Genomic DNA, 14,274 nt, shown 5'->3' with positions numbered 1-14,274 from the left:
GACGGGCTCAAAATCCTTGAAACTAAAACTGCGATATTTTCAAAACCGTACTAAAGTTTTAAAAACTGAATACATCGCCAATAGTTCAAGGTCTTGAGACCGTTTTAAAGTTCGAATGGTGTCTCTCGCTCAATGTATGAGGGAGAAGATGAGGCTGAAAGTCGATGAGTTTTGAAGAGGATTTGAAGCTTTTCCCATCTGCTGCAATGTTAAATTTTTTTTGGAAAAAGCTGAATTATTGAAAAAGTTGAAAAGTTGAAAAGTTGAAAAGCATAAGGTTGAAAGAGCTGAACGAGCTGAACATTTGAATGTTTGAATGGTTTGAATAGCTGAACGTATGCTGAAGTTATAGCAGAATGAAATTTGAAAAAATCCCCATAAGAGTGAATGGGCAAAATTTTGCAGAAAAAGCTGAATATTTCCAAAAGTATAAAAGGTAGAAATGAGAAAAATAGACCCGATCATGTCCTAAACAAGCTGAACATTTTGATATTTGAATGGTTTGAATCGGTCAAGATTTGTAGGAGGAGATAGGTGCCAAAAAACGTACGGAAGAAGAATAATAATAACTAGAAAAATTTGTATTTCCTGCGAAAATACAGTGTGAATGCTGCAGGCTGAAGCGAAATCTGCTGAACGACCTGCCGAAAATGCATAAAACTATAAGAATGTTGAAAGAAAGGCGAAAAGCTGTAGATTAAGAGGGCAGGAAGATGTTAAAATGGTGAAAGAAGGCTAAAAAGGTGAAAAGTTATAGGATGAAAGAGCTTAAATAGGTGAAAAATGAATGAAAGGGATGATAGGTTGTAGGGTAAGAGGGCTGGAAGAGGTTAAAACGGTCAAAAAAGCCTAAAAAGGATGACAAGCAGTAGAGTAAGAGGGCTGGAAAAAGTTAAAGATGTGAAAACATGTGAAAAGTTGTAGAGTATGAGGGCTGGAAGAGGTTAAAAAGGTGAAAAAAGGCTAAAAGGTGAAAAGTTAAAGGCCGAAACAGCTTCAAAAGGTGAGAAAATGATGAAAACCTGTTCAGTAAGAGGGCTGGAAGAGGTTTAAATGGTGAAAAAATATGAAAAGTTGTAGAGTAAGAAGGGATGGAAGAGGTTATGAAGGTGAAAAAATATGAAAAGTTGTAGAGTAAGAAGGTCTGGAAGAGGTTAAAAAGGTGAAAATATGTGAAAAGCTGTAGAGAAAGAGGGCTGGAAGAGGTTAAAATGTTGAAAAAAAAAGGCTATAAAAGGATGATAAGCAGTAGAGTAAGAGGGCTGGAGGAGGTTAAATAGGTTAACAAACATATGAAAAGCTGTAGAGTAAGAGGGCTGGAAGAGGTTAAAGAGTTGAAAAAAGACCAAAAAGGATGACAAGTAGTAGAGTAAGAGGGCTGGAAGAGGTTATTAAGGTGAAAAAATATGAAAAGCTGTGGAGAAAGAGGGCTGGAAGAGTTAATAATGGTGAAAAGGGGCTAAAAAGGATGACAAGCAGTAGAGTAAGAGGGCTGGAGGAGGTTAAAAAGGTGAAAACATGTGAAAAGTTGTAGAGTAAGAAGGGATGGAAGAGGTTAAAAAGGTGAAAACGTGAAAAGCTGTAAAGAAAGAGGGCTGGAAGAGGTTAAAATGGTGAAAACATATGAACAGCTGTAGAGTAAGAGGGCTTGAACAGGTTAAAAAGGTGAAAAAATATGAACAGTTGTAGATCAAGTGGGCTGGAAGAGGTTAAAAAGGTGAAAAAAGGATGAAAATGTATAAAAGTCAAAGGGCGAAAGAGCTCAAATAGGTGAACAAAGGATGAAAAGGTAAAAAGATGTAGAGCAAGACTGCTGGAAGAGCTCAAAATGGCCGCACATACGCTGGAAAAGGAGCAACCATGGAGCAAGCCAACAAGATTTTCTAGATTTCTATGTATATATTGCCTATGTCAAGTGAAAGATGTGGAATCCATATCCAGCTGAAGAGAATTCTTTCTCCAGATTTTCCAGCTGCTCTACACTGTAGCAATGATGTCACACACTCTGGCTCCCGCACTAAACACGCATTCTTCAGATACACACGTGGAGAAGTACAGAGAGTAAGATCAAAGTGTCCCCATAAGAAATGACTGGGAGAACCTCTCCCAAACTCCTACGATTTCTGAAAAAACTGTAATGGTAATTGCCGAAATTTGTGTATGTTGAGTGACAGGAGACCTTGCTGAACACGTTGATGTTATTTTCATTTCGGTCGAGTGAGAAATGAGGGCACATCAGCGAGAGACAAATCAGGTACCGTCTGCTCTCGGCCAGAAATCTGGGCTCAAAATTAACATTGCGGCTTATGGACCAAGGTTTTGGGTTCGTGTCGCTCCCGGGCTTCTAAATCCAAAACTGCAAGTCCCACATCTGAAATGAGGCAACCAGCTGACACCCAACAAGTTTTCCTACATTTCTATCCATATATTGTGTATGTCAGGTAAAAGGTGTGGGATCAAAATCAAGCTGAAGACAGTTTTGGCTCCCATTCTTCGAAAGGCTCCCCACTCTGGCGATGATGTCACCCACTCTAACCGACGCAATACACACCCATTATAAAATCAGAAGACGGGCTCAAAATCCTTGAAACTAAAACTGCGATATTTTCAAAACCGTACTAAAGTTTTAAAAACTGAATACATCGCCAATAGTTCAAGGTCTTGAGACCGTTTTAAAGTTTGAATGGTGTCTCTCGCTCAATGTATGAGGGAGAAGATGAGGCTGAAAGTCGATGAGTTTTGAAGAGGATTTGAAGCTTTTCCCATCTGCTGCAATGTTAAATTTTTTTTGGAAAAAGCTGAATTATTGAAAAAGTTGAAAAGTTGAAAAGTTGAAAAGCATAAGGTTGAAAGAGCTGAACGAGCTGAACATTTGAATGTTTGAATGGTTTGAATAGCTGAACGTATGCTGAAGTTATAGCAGAATGAAATTTGAAAAAATCCCCATAAGAGTGAATGGGCAAAATTTTGCAGAAAAAGCTGAATATTTCCAAAAGTATAAAAGGTAGAAATGAGAAAAATAGACCCGATCATGTCCTAAACAAGCTGAACATTTTGATATTTGAATGGTTTGAATCGGTCAAGATTTGTAGGAGGAGATAGGTGCCAAAAAACGTACGGAAGAAGAATAATAACTAGAAAAATTTGCATTTCCTGCGAAAATGCAGTGTGAATGCTGCAGGCTGAAACGAGATCTGCTGAACGTGCTGCCGAAAATGCATGAAACTATAAGAATGTTGAAAGAAAGGCGAAAAGCTGTAGATTGAGAGGGCAGGAAGATGTTAAAATGGTGAAAGAATGCTAAAGAGGTGAAAAGTTATAGGATGAAAGAGCTTAAATAGGTGAAAAAGGAATGAAAGGGATGAAAAGCTGTAGGGTAAGAGGGCTGAAAGAGCTTCAAAAGGTGAGAAAATGATGAAAAGCTGTTCAGTAAGAGGGCTGGAAGAGGTTAAAATAGTGAAAAAAGGATGAGAAGGTGCAGAGTAAGAGGGCCAAAAAAGCTTAAGAAGGTGTAAATGGATGAAGTAAGAGGGCCGAAAAAGCATAAAAAAAGTGAAGAAGGATGAAAAGCTGTAGAGTAAGAGGGCTGGAAGCGGTTAAAACGGTGAAAAAAGGCTAAAAAGGATGACAAGCAGTAGAGTAAGAGGCTGGAAGAGGTTATTAAGGTGAAAAAATGTGACAAGCTGTGGAGAAAGAGGGCTGGAAGAGGTTAAAATGGTGAAAAGGGGCTAAAAAGGATGACAAGCAGTAGAGTTAGAGGGCTGGAAGAGGTTACAAGGTGAAAAAATACATGAAAAGTTGTAGAGTAAGAAGGGATTGGAGAGGTTAAGAAGGTGAAAAGGTAGGAAAAGTTGTAGAGTAAGAGGCTGGAAGAGGTTATTGAGGTGAAAAAATGTGACAAGCTGTGGAGAAAGAGGGCTGGAAGAGGTTAAAATGGTGAAAATGGGCTAAAAAGGATAACAAGCAGTACAGTAAGAGGGCTGGAAGAGGTTACAAGGTGAAAAAATATGAAAAGTTGTAGAGTAAGAAGGGATGGAAGAGGTTAAGAAGGTGAAGAAGGATGAGAAGATGCAGAGTAAGAAGGTCTGGAAGAGGTTATTGAGGTGAAAAAATGTGACAAGCTGTGGAGAAAGAGGGCTGGAAGAGGTTAAAATGGTGAAAAGGGGCTAAAAAGGATGACAAGCAGTAGAGTAAGAGGGCTGGAGGAGGTTAAAAGGGTGAAAACATGAAAAGTTGTAGAGTAAGAAGGGATTGAAGAGCTTAAGAAGGTGAAAGAGTAGGAAAAGTTGTAGAGTAAGAAGGTCTGGAAGAGGTTAAACAGGTGAAAACATGTGAAAAGCTGTGGAGAAAGAGGGCTGGAAGAGCTTAAAATGGTGAAAATGGGCTAAAAAAGGATGACAAGCAGTAGAGTAAGATGGCTTGAAGAAGTTAAAATGTGAAAACATATGAACAGCTGTAGAGGAAGAGGGCTGGAAGAGGTTAAAATGGTCAAAAAAGGCTCAAAAGGATGATAAGCAGTAGAGTAAGAGGGCTGGAGGAGGTCAAAATGGTGAAAAAAGGATGAAAATGTATCAAAGTCAAAGGGCGAAAGAGCTCAAATACGTGAAAAAAGGATGAAAAGGTAAAAGATGTAGAGTAAGAGTGCTGGAAGAGCTTAAAATGGCCACACATACGCTGGATCAGGAGCAACCATAGAGCAAGCCAACAAGATTTTCTAGATTTCTATGTATATATTGCCTATGTCAAGTGAAATATGTGGAATCCAGATCCAGCTGAAGAGAATTCTTTCTGCAGATTTTCCAGCTGCTCTACACTGTAGCGATGATGTCACACACGCTGGCTCACGCAATACACACCCATTCTTCAGATACACACGCGGAGAAGTACAGAGAGTAAGATCAAAGTGTCCCCATAAGAAATGACTGGGAGAACCTCTCCCAAACTCCTACGATTTCTGAAAAAACTGTAATGGTAATTGCCGAAATTTGTGTATGTTGAGTGACAGGAGACCTTGCTGAACACGTTGATGTTATTTTCATTTCGGTCGAGTGAGAAATGAGGGCACATCAGCGAGAGACAAATCAGGTACCGTCTGCTCTCGGCCAGAAATCTGGGCTCAAAATTAACATTGCGGCTTATGGACCAAGGTTTTGGGTTCGTGTCGCTCCCGGGCTTCTAAATCCAAAACTGCAAGTCCCACATCTGAAATGAGGCAACCAGCTGACACCCAACAAGTTTTCCTACATTTCTATCCATATATTGTGTATGTCAGGTAAAAGGTGTGGGATCAAAATCAAGCTGAAGACAGTTTTGGCTCCCATTCTTCGAAAGGCTCCCCACTCTGGCGATGATGTCACCCACTCTAACCGACGCAATACACACCCATTATAAAATCAGAAGACGGGCTCAAAATCCTTGAAACTAAAACTGCGATATTTTCAAAACCGTACTAAAGTTTTAAAAACTGAATACATCGCCAATAGTTCAAGGACTTGAGACCGTTTTAAAGTTTGAATGGTGTCTCTCGCTCAATGTATGAGGGAGAAGATGAGGCTGAAAGTCGATGAGTTTTGAAGAGGATTTGAAGCTTTTCCCATCTGCTGCAATGTTAAATTTTTTTTGGAAAAAGCTGAATTATTGAAAAAGTTGAAAAGTTGAAAAGTTGAAAAGCATAAGGTTGAAAGAGCTGAACGAGCTGAACATTTGAATGTTTGAATGGTTTGAATAGCTGAACGTATGCTGAAGTTATAGCAGAATGAAATTTGAAAAAATCCCCATAAGAGTGAATGGGCAAAATTTTGCAGAAAAAGCTGAATATTTCCAAAAGTATAAAAGGTAGAAATGAGAAAAATAGACCCGATCATGTCCTAAACAAGCTGAACATTTTGATATTTGAATGGTTTGAATCGGTCAAGATTTGTAGGAGGAGATAGGTGCCAAAAAACGTACGGAAGAAGAATAATAATAACTAGAAAAATTTGTATTTCCTGCGAAAATACAGTGTGAATGCTGCAGGCTGAAGCGAAATCTGCTGAACGACCTGCCGAAAATGCATAAAACTATAAGAATGTTGAAAGAAAGGCGAAAAGCTGTAGATTAAGAGGGCAGGAAGATGTTAAAATGGTGAAAGAAGGCTAAAAAGGTGAAAAGTTATAGGATGAAAGAGCTTAAATAGGTGAAAAATGAATGAAAGGGATGATAGGTTGTAGGGTAAGAGGGCTGGAAGAGGTTAAAACGGTCAAAAAAGCCTAAAAAGGATGACAAGCAGTAGAGTAAGAGGGCTGGAAAAAGTTAAAGATGTGAAAACATGTGAAAAGTTGTAGAGTATGAGGGCTGGAAGAGGTTAAAAAGGTGAAAAAAGGCTAAAAGGTGAAAAGTTAAAGGCTGAAACAGCTTCAAAAGGTGAGAAAATGATGAAAACCTGTTCAGTAAGAGGGCTGGAAGAGGTTTAAATGGTGAAAAAATATGAAAAGTTGTAGAGTAAGAAGGGATGGAAGAGGTTATGAAGGTGAAAAAATATGAAAAGTTGTAGAGTAAGAAGGTCTGGAAGAGGTTAAAAGGTGAAAATATGTGAAAAGCTGTAGAGAAAGAGGGCTGGAAGAGGTTAAAATGTTGAAAAAAAAGGCTATAAAAGGATGATAAGCAGTAGAGTAAGAGGGCTGGAGGAGGTTAAATAGGTTAACAAACATATGAAAAGCTGTAGAGTAAGAGGGCTGGAAGAGGTTAAAGAGTTGAAAAAAGACCAAAAAGGATGACAAGTAGTAGAGTAAGAGGGCTGGAAGAGGTTATTAAGGTGAAAAAATATGAAAAGCTGTGGAGAAAGAGGGCTGGAAGAGTTAATAATGGTGAAAAGGGGCTAAAAAGGATGACAAGCAGTAGAGTAAGAGGGCTGGAGGAGGTTAAAAAGGTGAAAACATGTGAAAAGTTGTAGAGTAAGAAGGGATGGAAGAGGTTAAAAAGGTGAAAACGTGAAAAGCTGTAAAGAAAGAGGGCTGGAAGAGGTTAAAATGGTGAAAACATATGAACAGCTGTAGAGTAAGAGGGCTTGAACAGGTTAAAAAGGTGAAAAAATATGAACAGTTGTAGATCAAGTGGGCTGGAAGAGGTTAAAAAGGTGAAAAAAGGATGAAAATGTATAAAAGTCAAAGGGCGAAAGAGCTCAAATAGGTGAACAAAGGATGAAAAGGTAAAAAGATGTAGAGCAAGACTGCTGGAAGAGCTCAAAATGGCCGCACATACGCTGGAAAAGGAGCAACCATGGAGCAAGCCAACAAGATTTTCTAGATTTCTATGTATATATTGCCTATGTCAAGTGAAAGATGTGGAATCCATATCCAGCTGAAGAGAATTCTTTCTCCAGATTTTCCAGCTGCTCTACACTGTAGCAATGATGTCACACACTCTGGCTCCCGCACTAAACACGCATTCTTCAGATACACACGTGGAGAAGTACAGAGAGTAAGATCAAAGTGTCCCCATAAGAAATGACTGGGAGAACCTCTCCCAAACTCCTACGATTTCTGAAAAAACTGTAATGGTAATTGCCGAAATTTGTGTATGTTGAGTGACAGGAGACCTTGCTGAACACGTTGATGTTATTTTCATTTCAGTCGAGTGAGAAATGAGGGCACATCAGCGAGAGACAAATCAGGTACCGTCTGCTCTCGGCCAGAAATCTGGGCTCAAAATTAACATTGCGGCTTATGGACCAAGGTTTTGGGTTCGTGTCGCTCCCGGGCTTCTAAATCCAAAACTGTATGTCCCACATCTGAAATGAGGCAACCAGCTGACACCCAACAAGTTTTCCTACATTTCTATCCATATATTGTGTATGTCAGGTAAAAGGTGTGGGATCAAAATCAAGCTGAAGACAGTTTCGGCTCCCATTCTTCGAAAGGCTCCCCACTCTGGCGATGATGTCACCCACTCTAACCGACGCAATACACACCCATTATAAAATCAGAAGACGGGCTCAAAATCCTTAAAACTAAAACTGCGATATTTTCAAAACCGTACTAAAGTTTTAAAAACTGAATACATCGCCAATAGTTCAAGGTCTTGAGACCGTTTTAAAGTTTGAATGGTGTCTCTCGCTCAATGTATGAGGGAGAAGATGAGGCTGAAAGTCGATGAGTTTTGAAGAGGATTTGAAGCTTTTCCCATCTGCTGCAATGTTAATTTTTTTTGGAAAAAGCTGAATTATTGAAAAAGTTGAAAAGTTGAAAAGTTGAAAAGCATAAGGTTGAAAGAGCTGAACGAGCTGAACATTTGAATGTTTGAATGGTTTGAATAGCTGAACGTATGCTGAAGTTATAGCAGAATGAAATTTGAAAAAATCCCCATAAGAGTGAATGGGCAAAATTTTGCAGAAAAAGCTGAATATTTCCAAAAGTATAAAAGGTAGAAATGAGAAAAATAGACCCGATCATGTCCTAAACAAGCTGAACATTTTGATATTTGAATGGTTTGAATCGGTCAAGATTTGTAGGAGGAGATAGGTGCCAAAAAACGTACGGAATCTTGAATAATAAGAAGAACTTTAATAAATTCCAGAAGAACAATAGTGTGAATGCTGATGACTCAGCATTCACACTAATAAATTCCAGAAGAACAATAGTGTGAATGCTGAGTCAGCATTCACACTAATAATAATAATAATAATAATAATAAATTCCAGAAGAACAATAGTGTGAATGCTTGCAGCATTCACACTAATAATAAATTCCAGAAGAACAATAGTGTGAATGCTTGCAGCATTCACACTAATAAAAATTGAAAGAATGCACAACGTCTCTGCTTCTGTTGTATTCTTTTATTGTTGTTGATGGCAATGAAGCCTGTTTCAATGCAAATTTATGGTGTCTGTCTTCTATAACTTTCACAGCTTGGGATATTAGAGCCTGACCTGGCCATGTTTACTTACCTTAACCTCTCAGGGAACATGCCTGAGCACAATCTTGTAAATTTCTGGAAGAAGAATTTCACCTGTGACACTTAGTGAAATTTCAGAAAATCTTGGAAATTTTGACTGGTCCAAATTCCACAAGTGACATGTCTATCCACGAGAGAATTTCACGCTGAATCCAACGCACCAAGTCCCATGTCTCTCATATCTCCGGAACCACTGGTCGAATCCGGACGTGTGTACGGGTGTCTATGGAAAGGTCTCCTCGAGATGAACAAAACCCGACGCTCTAGCACCTTCCTGGACCGAGTTATGGATAATCACACCACGTTACGCATACTTCCGCACGTCGGAAAAATTAGGGAGTGGTACCATTGGATCCGCAATACCCACAAATGGGGGGGTAGACGTCGGGTCCTACGCCAAAAGTCGCACACAAGGCGAGTTATTCACAAAAAGGTACCTTTTTTCCTTTATTTATGCTTATTTAATCAAGGAATAACACACTGCTTATTATTTAACTACTGCAGTTGAAGGGCTCCACCCATACAGGCAGAGATAGTCAGACAGATGAAGGCCCCTGAGACAGGGAGTACCACCCTTACTAGTGCAGTGGTGGACAGTGTATGGCTATGCCCACACCCAAGAAGGGCACAGTACATTTTTTCAAGGGACTGGACAGGACCGTTTATTATTAAAGTTTTATTTTTTTGGAGCATGACAGCGCAGGAGTCATGATTAGGGAAAGCTTCCCTTCCCCTCCCTCCCTCCTCCCCAAGGCTGGGGCCAAGTAGAGAGGGTCTTGAATATAAGGTGAATCGACCTTCTTCTGGGGTGAGGGACTCAAGGGCCCTCACCCCCACCCCCCACCCCCCCACCCACTAAGGGCCAAGTAAGGAAAGCCTCAAGGATAAAGTAAGTAAGGCATAACTTATCATTAAATGACTGATTTTTTTCAGGAGAATAGTGGCATCCCTCTTTCACTTCCCTTACTTTCCCCTCCCTCCCTCCCTCCCCCCGCCAGTAACGTTCTCCTTTTTGTAAATAGTTGTATTGTATATACACTGTAAACATTTTTAGGCTGGTTAAACTTAAAATATTAAGTTCAATTGCTGCCTTAAAAACATAAGTTAACTCAACTTTGAGAACAGCTTTATTTCAACTCAGGAAGTTAAGTTATACAAGTTGCTTAATAAATGATCATTTATTGTTTGAACTCGACACTCTGAGTTGAAATAAGTTACTATGTTACATAATGCATTAAGAAAACATACTTTTTCTTGTCAATGAAACCTACAATTATATGTTATTTCAACTCACAAAATTTAGTTATACTAGTTGTTAACTCATACATTTTTATTGTTTGAACCTGATACGCTTGAGTTGAGACTACTAACTATATTACATTATCCATTTGAAAAAACATACAATTACACACCCTTTCAACTCACATTTTCTAGTTTTACTAACCAACTATATTCATACCAATTGCCTTTTCAAGTTACATTAACTCAATTTTTTAAGGCAGCAATTGAACATTATTATTGCAAATTAAGTAGTCTAATGTTTTCAATTTGTATCCCATCTTGAATAATAATGGCAAGTTCACCAGTTTCCTAAAAGATTACACTGAATACACAACTCAACTTAAAACACATTTATTTGAATTACAGCTCCTTACAGTTTCATTCTTTGTTGAATGCAATTTTAACAGGTGGCAATCCTAAAAGCCAGTCATTTATGCATGTTAAACAAGAACCTCCTCCCTTCCTCCCTCTTTTTTCTTCATGCCTCCCTTCTTTGCTTTATTCCCTTCTGTCTTCTCGTTTGGAATGGCCCCTCATTCGCCTTCATAGCCTATCAGGATTCCAAGCTGCATCTCCCTCATGGCTTCATCCAGGTTCTCAGCATGAGACTTGAAAAGCAGAAACATATGACAATGTTCATCCAAAACTACATCAGCTTTACAACACCATATCAAAATCAAAGGTTTGGAGAAGAAGAGCAGATCAATAGTGTTAAGGATGAGGCCAACTACAGAAGATATTTTAGCCAATTCTAACCACTTAAAAGTCCCACCGTAAAGTATAAATGTCAGTTCAATGCAAACCGTTGCCGTGTTCCAATATCCATACTTTCCGTACTTACTATACTTAGTTTGAGTACGTAGGGTGTTCCGATATCTATCGCGGTGAAAAGAAGTGTACTTAAAGGACCCGGATGTTGCACTCATAACGGCAAAATCGTTGAGTGTGCAACGATGTACACTTTGCACACTCAACGGCCGCCATCTTGTCTACGTAGCGGAAGAAGCGGAGCCAGGCAGAGGCGCTCCGCTCGGATTTTTTTTTTAAAATAGCTTCTGAGACAACAGCGCCTGCAGCGGAGCCATATTGCAGGATTGTAGGATTGTAATTGTTAAAAAGTAAAGCCGTAGATGTCTTATGTTCACCGTTCAAAGCGGGATGTTTTTGCCGCCGCGGCGGCTGTCGCGATCGTAATTTCCGGTAAGTGCACCACGGAGTATTAGATTTGGAACAATACTCACCTGCTGAAATCTGCATACTTAATAAGTGTGGCTAGTGTACTACGTTTAAGTGTACTCATGGAAGTATGGATATCGGAACACAGCACGTATTTAATATTTTTTCGAAATAAAAAATTTTCTTACATCACACATCCTGATGACATTCGATGGATCTTCGCCTGATATGTAGTATGGCAGACCAAGCAGAGCAGCAGCCCTTCTTCTCTCATTTGTGTCCTACAAAACAAAGAAACAAGCAGTAAAATGAATGTAGCCAAACCGCAATGAATGGACCAGCAGCACCTAAAACACACAAAATACATTGTTAGAGTATGGTATGAACGCCTTAGTCATGCGAACTAGAAACATGAGCAAAAACAGTACAGGGATAGTTCAATTTTTTTTAAGTGGGGGTTGTATGAGGTTCTAGTAGCCACCAAGTGTATTAGCGACAGTAGAGAACTATCTGCTGTCCCCCAGTACGTCATACAGCACACAGTGCCGGACAGAGATACAGGCAATAAACTGCAGTGAACAGTCCCACACGTGACACACACACAACAGCGTACTTTCACTGCCTACAAGATGCCCAATCTCAAAATAAAATACCAGTTTAAGTGTATACTATATATATAATTTTTTTTTTTTAGTGCATCAACTGGTCGGACAAAAAGCAGTTTATCTGGAACTCACGTAGCATACTCAGTGGCCATTTAAAAATCATACAACCACAAAAAAACTGAACCATCCCTTTAAACTGGTTAGGGCAACAAATGAGAAAAAGGTTTGTGAGCATATTAATGGTATTCTATTCTCAAATTACTTTGCTTACTAGCATAACTACATTTCTTTACTCCCATTTATCACAACCAGAAACAGCCAAAATGGCGCCAGTCGCCTTCCTCCTGATGTCTTGAGTCGGCATGTTGAGGTCAAGCTGAATGCACAGTCTAACGTCACTCGGATAATGTTGCTTAATGTTAAAAGAAACAAAATAAAGTAGTTCAACAGATAATGTTAAGTAAAGTCAATTTTTCTGGAGCAGCCCTGTAGCAACACAGCATTAGCCACGACTAACTGCTGATAAAACAGAGGACGGCGCACAGACTGACACAGAGCCTCGTGCAGAGCCGTTAATTTAACTCAAGTAATGTTACACACTCACACATGGGCCACGACTAATTACTGTCAAAGAGCCGTTAAGCCAACTCTGGCAATATTACAAACAACACAGCTTAAGCTACGGCGAATTGCTAACTAAACGGACGTCGCACGCGCGCGCACACACACACCACAGGCCACGACTAATTACTGACGGAGTTTCGTGCGAAGCCGTTAAGCTAACTAAAGCAATGTTACAAACGACACAGCTTAAGCTACGGCAAATTGCTAACTATACGGACGTCGCACGCATGCACACGCATACACACACGAGACGGGCCACGACTAATTACTGACAGAGCTTCGTGCGAAGCCGTTAAGCTAACTCAAGCAATGTTACAAATACAGCTTAAGCTACGGCAAATTGCTAACTAAACGGACGCCGCACGCGCACACACACAACACAGGCCACGACTAATTACTGACACGTAGCTTCGTGCGAAGCCATTAAGCTAACTAAAGCAATGTTACAAACGACACATCTTAAGCTACGGCGAATTGCTTACTAAACGGACGTTGCACGCGCTCACACGCATACACACACACGACACGGGCCACAACTAATTACTGACAGAGCTTCGTGCGAAGCCGTTAAGCTAACTCAAGCAATGTTACAAACAACACAGCTTAAGCTACTTCAGCTAATTGCTAACTTAACAGACGCCGCGCACGCATACACACACGACACGGGCCACGACTAATTACTGACACAGTGCCTGCCGTGAGGCCGTTAACTCCTTATAAACCGTAAGGTTACATCGGTACCATACAACAGGTTCACCAAGCACCATGAATGTGCTTCTGAGGAGGTGAATGTTATAAAACTCTTAATAAATCCTTGCATTTCTTTTGACTGAAAGTTTAAAAAGTAACGTAAGTTAAGGCCTAAGAACTGTAACTAATGTTAGGCTCGACTATCCTGTGTCTAGAAATGTTACGGACATAAATTAATTTCTTCAGAACTAATTTACAATTTGGGTTACATTAATTATTTGATAAATTCAACCACTTACCTTATTTCATTGTTCCGTTTCCCGCCTGTTCCTTGGCTGCCCCTCATCCAAATGACGCACCGTACAGCCGCCAGACCTGATCCTGACCTTGCTAACAAACCGTAGTCATCCGCCAATTCTCTTTTCACCATCCTCAATCTGTTCAGCTAGTGTACCACTTCTTCTGTTAATAGGCAGCTGGAACCGGGTGGAGCGCCTGCTCAATTTTTAAAAAGTATTATATCAAAATGATTAGTCCCTTATCAGATCAATATGAAATTTCAACAAGCTCTATTTTTACGGCGCATTAATATTGCTGTCACACCACGGTCATTATCAGTTTTTAAGGGATCCGGTTAACACCGAAAACTCATACTGTTAAGTTATGTTGACACATTGAAATTTCCATTTCACTTAACTGGCTTAAAACCTTGAGTTGGAATACCAATAACTCATTAAATTAAGTTTAAATTTCACAATTCATTATGTTTATTAGAAGTAAATGATAGAAACAAGTTATGATAACTTATTGAGCTTAACAATTTTTACAGTGTATCTGCTGTCCCCCAGTACGTCATACAGCACACAGTGCCGGACAGAGATACAGGCAATAAACTGCAGTGAACAGTCCCACACGTGACACACACACAACAGCGTACTTTCACTGCCTACAAGATGCCCCATCTCAA

At 39.8% G+C, this 14,274-nt stretch overlaps 1 long non-coding RNA gene across 1 annotated transcript; it reads right to left on the bottom strand.

Moving 5' to 3' along the window:
* Positions 1 to 10,721: 10,721 nt before the first annotated feature.
* Positions 10,722 to 11,689, bottom strand: LOC115582634 (uncharacterized). The gene is made up of 2 exons (XR_003984200.1): positions 11,577 to 11,689; positions 10,722 to 10,820 (listed from the first exon to the last, which is right to left on the bottom strand). It is a non-coding gene; the product is annotated as an uncharacterized LOC115582634 (long non-coding RNA).
* Positions 11,690 to 14,274: the final 2,585 nt, after the last annotated feature.

The sequence above is a fragment of the Sparus aurata genome, chromosome 6 (genome assembly GCF_900880675.1).
Source record: "Sparus aurata chromosome 6, fSpaAur1.1, whole genome shotgun sequence".
Taxonomy (NCBI): domain Eukaryota; kingdom Metazoa; phylum Chordata; class Actinopteri; order Spariformes; family Sparidae; genus Sparus; species Sparus aurata.
This window is presented reverse-complemented; position numbering and strand designations above follow the sequence as displayed.